Source organism: Adiantum capillus-veneris, chromosome 21 (assembly GCF_014529385.1).
Source record: "Adiantum capillus-veneris isolate H3 chromosome 21, ASM1452938v2, whole genome shotgun sequence".
Classification (NCBI taxonomy): domain Eukaryota; kingdom Viridiplantae; phylum Streptophyta; class Polypodiopsida; order Polypodiales; family Pteridaceae; genus Adiantum; species Adiantum capillus-veneris.
The window spans coordinates 67,818,346-67,827,607 of NC_140951.1; positions in this window are offsets into that span (position 1 = coordinate 67,818,346).

Consider the following 9,262-nt stretch of genomic DNA (forward strand, 5'->3'; position numbering starts at 1 on the left):
TCTGACTCTGTCACCTCTCTGTGTGACTGCTCAAGTTGTGCCCCAACTGTGTACACAACGAGCTCACCACTCTGCACTCCATGCAAAGCACCCTGCAACCCATGAGCAAAAGAGACTATCCGGGTCTCTCGCTCTCTGTATGGCTGTTAACAAGATTGAGACTCGACCATCTCGCACCAGTACTACGTGCAATGGGTACCATGTGCCAACTCTAGCACCTCTCACAATCACTAGCGAACCCAAATGCAACGCAAAAGATCGCTCAAGCAACGATACCCGACATCCACTATCCTTGAGCTGACCAACGAAGATCAAACTCATCGTCAAATCTGGCACATGACGCACATCTCTGAGCACGTACGATGCACCACTTGGTAATGATAGTCACATCTCCTGAACTAGCAATCTCATGCAGTGACCCATATGCCAATCGCACACTACAATGCACTCTGCTAGAATAGCTACTGAACCAGTCACGATACGGAGTGACATGAAAAGTAGTGTCCCTGTCTAGCACCCACTGCAAAAGAAGTGCACTATCCTCAGACGTCAAAAAAATAGGAGTAATACAGGAAGCAAATGTGACCTCACTGTCACTAGGGTACTCAGACTCTGTATCTGATCCTGCACTGTCAAGTCAACGGAGCCTATAACATCTACTGCATCCTTGAGACTAGCTTGTCTCATGTGCTGTCTCATACGACGAAAGCATCGCCGTCTTATTTTCCCTGTGTGACCACAATGCCAACATCTCAAGTGTCGACACGAACGAGAACGCCGTCTCTCATGAGTCATTGTCCTAGACTCGAAAGTCTCACACATATTGACTACTATAAGTGAATGTCAAAAATAACCAAGAGCTATAACTCTACTCTAGGTACGGTAGCAATGAAATGCACTCAACTAATCCAAAAGAAGCAACCTGCAACAAGAAAATGCTCTCAAAAAAAGAGCTCACTAGCACCTACAATGCTCATGCGGATCCACGCATAAAATCTCTCGCAGTAGTGTAACCAGACTGTGCTCCACAAATGGCAATGATGCAAATCCCAAATGCCAAGTGTACGAGGCTCCTGTAGAGTAAACCAAGCTCCTGTATAGCTGTAAAATATGGCTGCAAATCAGCCCCAAAATTCAGCTCTTACACAGCTGCATAAACAAGTCACAAACGTGTCCCAGATCAGCCTACAACTAAGCCATACATGGACACCTGCAAAGAGGAAACAATGGCTGAAAATTCAGCGCCTGTAAACTTGTAAAACTGTAGCTGAAACCTGCTGAAAAACCTCAAGCCATTAGTGCTCGAATCCGGCTACCTAGCTCATAGCCACACAAGCATACATCACAATTTTCACTCCTGTAAGTGTGCCAAGATAACTGTGCGCCTGTCAAACCGTGAGCTAATCACCAAGCTCACATTGTGCGGTATCGATGCATACACACACACAAATCTCCCACCTGCAGAGAACACCGCACACAAATGTTGAGTGCAACCCGCAATCTCTACCTAGATGGCATAAATGATGCGCATAAAACTCCTGGGAAAATTTCGCCAAAGTTTCGACGCACAATGGCTATCAACACAAAATAACCATTGTCCTGCAAGCTCAATACAATGAGCAATCAATGCGCATCAAACTACACTCAACATACATGCATAAGCTCTGCAAACCTGTGTCCAACAAATGCTCACAAAGAGTACCACAGGTGACCATACATGTCATCCACAACCAACCTCTGCACTTGCTCACAAGATCTACTGCTCACCACATAAGCATACATAGAGCATTACCCGCTCAAAGACCATGTATGCAAGCCACAACACTGCAAAAGAACCACCCAACTACAACTGGAAACACCTGTGGGAGTACTAGACTCAACCTGTACCTGGGAGTCAAACCCGATCTTGTAACACCTCATATGTGCCTACTACTTGCAGTGTGCATGGGTAAGCTGTCTGCAGCAACAAAAACAACAAAGCTCAAAAATGTCCTGAAAAACAGTCTCTGTGTTTTTAATTTCAGACCCACCTGCACTCCGAATCAGAAAACAATTCCTTCTACAAAGTCGTAGATCTTGAAGCCAGCTCCATTTTGAACCAAAAAGTTTTGGCATCAGAGCTTTGTAGCTTAAGTTATGAGCAAACCAGTGGACTGCTGTCAAACTGTCAAAAACTAAACGACTTTCTTCTGTGCTTCTTTGAGCTCATAGAAAGGCTCAAACTCACTTTGCACCCCGATGCGTGAGCTGAATGCATCAATCTCACAATGATTCCATGTCTATGGAAGCTCCAAGCTCCAATCTGTCACCGATGTAGCCGTTGCAAAGCTTGCCGAGAAGAGGAAAAATGTTGTACACAATGGGATGATCTATAAAGGAACTGTGGACTGATCTGTGAGCACTAGGAAGCTCCTGAGAGCTCTCCTGCAAGCCTCTGTATGGCTGTCCACAAGCCTCCTCTATTTCTTTGCTCAAATCTATGACCTCTCCGTCATAGCCGACGAGTTCATCGCGAGCCGTCCATCTACGCTCTCACACCTGTCGCTTTGATACCAATTGAAGGGGATCGGGGAGCACCATAGACGGAGAGTGAGAGAGAGAAGGAGACACACAACACACATATATGGGTGGGGAGACTCAAAAGAGTGAGCAACCCCCTATACACTTATGCTATGTATAAGGTATACAAGTCAGTGGGCGCCCAGACTCTAGGTGGTCGGGCAAGGCACAGGCACCTATACCCCAACACGTAGAACCCATGCTCCTGGAGAGTGTGCATGTGAATACTCCATTCATTGCACCCCCTGACTCTTCAGAGCTACTCCCCTCCGAGGTCATATTACCTGATGGTAGAAGCCTTGCCGAAGTGCAAGAGGTTGAGTGATATATCATTGCGGCCAGGGAAAAGGAAATTGAGAGCCTACGCAAGGCAGAGCAACGGAGAGAGTTAAAAGTGAAGGTCCCTATGTCAACATCCATGCTAGGCGAGCAATCGAGTGCTCCTGACTTAGCAACCACTAAGGGTCAACATAGAGAACCACATTGCATCTAGTTCAAAGGATACCCCTAGCACCTCAATCGTAGATGGAGCATTTCTAAATTAAAACTGGGAGTATCAACTATAAACGGAGACTTTAACCGACCTATACACAGGTCACACCTATGACGTGGGTTGGTTAGATGTCCTACAATCCACATCGGGTGCTACTAACACCATGGCTACCATACCTACCCCAACAATGGGCATGACAAAAAACACGCCATGGACCTTATTCATCAGTAAAGCACCGCTACATGGTGGCCCAATGCCTGCAACAGTACCTACAAGTGTGTATCAATCATATGCACATATAGGTCCTCGTACTCATATAGCTCCTACCCCTCCGATTTTTTCAAAAACTTATGCTCCACAACCACAATATCCAAGCTCTTATTTCAATGGGATCATACCAGCTAGCGTTAGCATGTCACATCCGACCTCTGCTATACCTAGGGCCACACATATGAACTTTGGACCACCACATGGCACAACATCGTACCCAACTTGCAACCCAAGGGCTGCATATACGCCAAATCCAATGCAAACCCCCATTCCACATGCAGTCCCGAGAGCACTTGTCCCCACTATACCTGCTCACTTAGGTGACTTGGCAACATTTGCTCAAGCTATCGATCGATATATTGCTGAAAATATGCATAACACGCCGGATAGAGAGCCTAGAAGTAAGGTAGTACAAATAGCCAAGCTCACACAAAAATTTAGTGGAGATGGGGACGTGAGAAAACATATCGAAGTATTTGAAAAAATATGTGATTCCCTAGGAGAACACAATGACCTACATAAGAGTAATTCTTTAAGCATGACCTTGAGTGGAAAGGCTAGGGATTGGTATAGAACCCTAAGGATGGAAGAGAAAACGATTTACCCTACTCTTAGGAGACTGTTTTTGAAAGAGTACATACAAGAGGGAGTACTTTGGGCTGTAGCATCTCATCTCCAGAAAGCCCAACAAGAGGAAGGAGAGTCCGTGAGAGACTTTATTAGTCACTTGAAGCATTTGAATTCTTGTTGTAATCCAAATGAGCGCTTCAATAATAACCAATTGCTCAATAGATTCATTAGGGGATTACGACATGAGGATATATACAATGGCCTAGTCATTAGAGGAATCATCACTTGGGAAGTGTCACGGCCAATGCTATCCAATTGGAGGACAATTTAATGATTCAAGGAGAAAGAGTGTCTGTTGAGCCTAAATCTACTAGCTCGCAAGAGCATGAGCCAATGACCCTAAAGCCTATTGCTAAAGAGCCAAAGATATCTGAGATGACTTTAGCAGATCTCACCAAGGCCATTCAAGAGAGTCTTAGAGACGATCGTGCTCCACAAAACAATCATATGTATCCAAGAAGGGAGCAGCAATGGTGCTCAGTTTGCTATGGTCCGCATAGTACCGGTGAATGTCCTACGTTTAGAGTAAAATTTAATGGGAATTGCAATGCATGTGGAAGATATGGTCATCAAGCCAAGGAATGCATAGTATTTAAACACGCGATGGCCAATAGACCAACCTTAGCATCGACACACACCTCGAGTGCCTGCATTGATGTCGGCCCCACCTCTTGAACAATCATCACAACACATGGTCCCTAGGGCCCAGAATGTTGTTCAAACAACACCCTCACCACCTCCACTACTACTAGTACCGCAACCACCACATCCTAGAATCACTTCTGTGAATCAAATGTGTTGTGAATCATCTATTGTTGGTTTGGAAGGCTGTGAGGAATATATAGACCCTAATATTGCCAATGGAATTGATGTACTTGAAGAAAATACACAATACTACATGGAGGACTATCGGGGACAAGTTAAACGTGTCTATCGAGTAGTTGCTCTTGCGGCAAGAGGCCAAAATATCAACTTCACTGCCAAGAGACCACCTCTTCAATGCTATGAGTGTGGAGCTCCACATCGTGTAGCCGAAATGTCCCATTAGACTACAAAAGAATGCCACACTAATGCAAACCAATCAAGCGAGCATGTCTACAATGCCGATACTCATGTGTAATCGATGTGGTAAAATCATGGGAGAGTACCTTACCACCCTTACAGCTAGATGAAACGCCTAGGGCGATCAACAACTATTGGTCAAGTCTTCGCCCATGACAACTTGGAACAATTGGTTTCAAAAGGTGATGACACCATTCCAAAAGGTATGATCTACCCAAAGAAGAGGGGAGTGTTTGCTGACATCCATCATTCACTTCCTCCCCTATTAACCTTCCTCCCCGACCTCTCAATCTCCCAACCTTAGGGAATGTACATATATAGCTTTATACTCACAAAAACAAAAATAAAAAAGTAAAAGAGCAAGAGCCACCAAACAAAAATCTGGAAACCTACAAGTTCTAGTACATTACCCAAAATCATAAAAACACATTATGCACAAGGACACGACCTTTTGATATGACCCTTATAATATTTGCACACTAACCAGCATCTATCTGTGTGTACAGATATGGCTAGTATGTTGGAGTCATCCATTCCTACCTTGGGTGAGAGGTACCCTCTTTACTTTTCACAAGTGTTTCACATAATCCACCCGGTGCTTGCCTATGAATGGGATTTGTTAGATACGCTAGCATGTGAGAAGAATTACGAGGAATTAGAATGGTTGATACGTCTCTTGACCACAATTGATCCATACTTAGTTGAGGACATCTTTCCAATTGCACAAGCTTACCCTCTTGACCAAGATGGTTATAGACGTCTATTGATGTTCTTAGTGAACATTTGTGCCTCTAATCATGAGGAAGAGTTACATGATTACACGGATGGCATGTATGGTCTCACGGATGATGACTTTGTTTTTTTGGACGATGACGAGGATAGGGGTTTGGACCTAGGGCTACCCGCCCATCTATTCAATATCCTGTTCCCTTGACTCTCTAGGGGGGTGCAAATAATTAGGTTAGGGTTCTTGATGTGTTTTGATTGTGTTCAATAAAGGTTGGTGCCTCTTCCCACTGATGTGCCTCCTATAGGTATTCCTTGTGTTTTCTAGTGTGTACAAGAATGCATTCTAGTAATTGCAATTTGAACTTCATGGAATCCTTGTCTCGTTCACTCTTCAAATCGAGCGCGATCATCAACACCCGAACAAGTGTCTCTTGACCATTAGCATTGCCTCTTGTTTTTTTTAGCATCCATATTTGTCTGCTTTAACTATGATTGGTAGCATAATAATCAGCACCTTTGCTTAGTATTAAACATTTGATACAATATAATTTTATGTCATAATCCCTTGTGCAGGTTTAAGAATCAAGCAGTCTGACTAAGCTAGTTTGACCAAGATAGGCGTTAGAGATCTTCTCTTAATACCATGGGAAATGCCTTTCTGATTGTCAAAGGTTACTTTAGGTTCTTAATCCAATTTATGCAGCATTGTGTGCAACGTATTAGTGCTTTCTAGTGGGCTTAATCCCTATTGACCTTTATTTTAACTATTATAAAGAGAGTTTACTATTGTGATGAGCCTAGGAAGGGTAACAGTGCAATATGACCCCCCAAAGTTACAAAATTAAAAGGCAATGGAAAAAAAACAAAAAACAAAAGTGCCAACAATGTAAAATCTTAATTTGGTACTTCACTCACATGTATTGCCAATGATACTAAAGCCCTAGAGGTTCCCAGTGTGGCCGCTTTTCCTTGAAAAGCAAAAATCCCAAGGCATACAAAATAAGCACACACATCAAAAATTGAATCAGTGTGAAAAACTTTGGGGGATCAAACAAAGAGAATAATTCAAGCGATGATTTCATAAACAATTCCTTTTATCATAGCTTAACTAAACAGTCTTTTAGGTATAGCCTCTAGTCAGCCCTCGGACATAAAATACTTTACTCTCGCGATTAAACAACTTATTTGACCAGAGAGAACTGAGAAGCTTGCCCATGGTATTAATAGTTGACCTCTAGTGCCTCTCAACCGTTAAACTAGCGACCCCTAACTTGTTAATTTTTTTATCTTTACAAACTGCTTATGCGTTTGATTATATACAATTTAATGTTTTACTGCTAATAAATTGTTCAATATTTTGTTACGAATCAAATTGTGTACTTACTCACTGTATATAATTTTTAATTATACATGAGAATGCAATTACTGTGCCAATTTTGGTTGATTTTGCAATGGTTGAAGAAGGCTAAGAACATTCAATCTTAGATGCTCTTCCACCTCGACGAACGAGCTTCATCTCAATAGCTTCCGACGATGGAATCTACATCACAAAGGGGGACATCTTAACCCTCACGGACACCCTATCACCTTCGACGGACGCCTTATTATTTATTTAATTGATTCATGGACCGGTCTTGTCAGTCCAATAGGTGTGTAGGTGATCGCCGATGAGAGGCGCTCCACTTATCTTATTTTTACAGTATTTTTGCAACGATCGGCCACTGTTTGTGCTCATGTGTAAATGGGTCAGACTCTTATAAAAGGTCCATTTGACCTGAAAATTCTCATTCTTTGACGTGCAAGCTAAGAAGTGCTCTTGCTCTACCTTTATCTTATCCTCCTTTATGTGCTCGCGCGTGTGTGTGTGTGTGTGTGTGTGCACGTGCGCATGCTTGAGAGAGAGAGAGAGAGAGAGAGAGAGAGAGAGAGAGAGAGAGAGAGAGTGATCGAGCATTGCGGGGCATCGACGGCAGCGAGGCGGTTGAGTGCGGCGGCGGCTCCTTCTTCTTCACGGCATAGGATCCTTCACGACGGAAGCATTGAGCGGTGAGTGACACACCATTGTCCCTTTGAGCTCGCTAGGTCTCTCTAGTTGTGTGTTTGCAGCCATTCATGGCTCGCACACGGTGTTTTGGCAAGTTCCCAGCCTTTGACATATCCGGCAAAGCGCACAATATTTATTTTACTTATTTGTCAAAATTTGGGTAGGGCAATTTACTAAGGTGGGTATATATGTGACCCCTTGCCCCAATTGTAAATTGTATCGGTTATTCATTTTGCCAAGGTTGGTTGGTTCAAGACTCTCTCTCTCTCTCTCTCTCTCTCTCTCTCTCTCTCTCTCTCTCTCTCTCTCTCTCTCTCTCTCTCTCTCTCTCTCTCTCTCTGCTTTCTCCCCTTGGTGTCTACGCTTCCGCACTATCAACTTTCACATGGTATCAGAGTCTTGGTGAAGCAAGGCGATTTGAAGAGAACCCGTGAGATAAACCAGCAATGCCGTCCCTTTTCTCTACAAACTACATTCTAAAACGCCATTGGAAAATCTCCTTGTTGGTGCCTCTTGTCCCCCTCTCCCTATTATCAGGTGGAAGACTTGGTGATTTTCGACGCCTTGTGACACGCTCACAGCAAAGCCTTTGTCGGCAACAAAACCGATAATAGATCCCAGTTCCACTTACCCTAATATAATTAACAACATCAACCATTTATAGGCTACTTAAGGATCTCTCTTCTTAAGCAAGAAAAGAGAAACCAAATGCTCTGATACCAATGTAATGGAATTGGCCTATTTAACTTGAGAGTAGCGGAAATTAATGAGAGTACTTTTGAGAAATAACTTTGTGGGCATAACGGGTGAACATAATTGAAGATAGCAACATAATCATAGCAATTAGTTAACTTGGCATGAACAATACTTTTGCAAGAGAGAGAATTTAGAGAACGTGACAACAATTGAGGACCCGATTTATGTGGAGCCGGTCCCCCCTCCAATAGGCATTTGTATTATGATTTCTCCCATAAAGAGAGACTTGTTACAATACAGTCTTTGTGTTCCTTGTGACCTAGGTGATGCAATGAAGATGGAAAACTTCATGCATCACAAACATAACATAAACTTGAAGAGAGATTTAGCTATCCCAAGCCTCAGTCCCAAGACCTCAAACACCTTCAAAGGTGGAGAGAGCTAGCAGGGAATGAGGGTAGGGAAGAGGAAGAAGAAACATTTCGTAGGAGAAAGAATTAGTTCCTCACTTATCATAACTCTTGTTGCTAGCATACATAATAGCATAGTAATGAAGAAGAAGGAGATGGCAAGCTTAAGCATTGAAGCATGGCTCTTGGTTGGATTTGCACTCCATAGCCAAGAGTGTTGGTGTAGACTCTCAACCTCTACTTCCTTGGAGAGGGAGCTCTTGCACTTTGCATAACACACAATGAGAGTGTTTGTGAGTGTGTGTGGGTGAGTATACCCCCTAAGCATGCCCCTAGCTTGCTTGGGTCGACCCCCCTTGTAGCTCATGC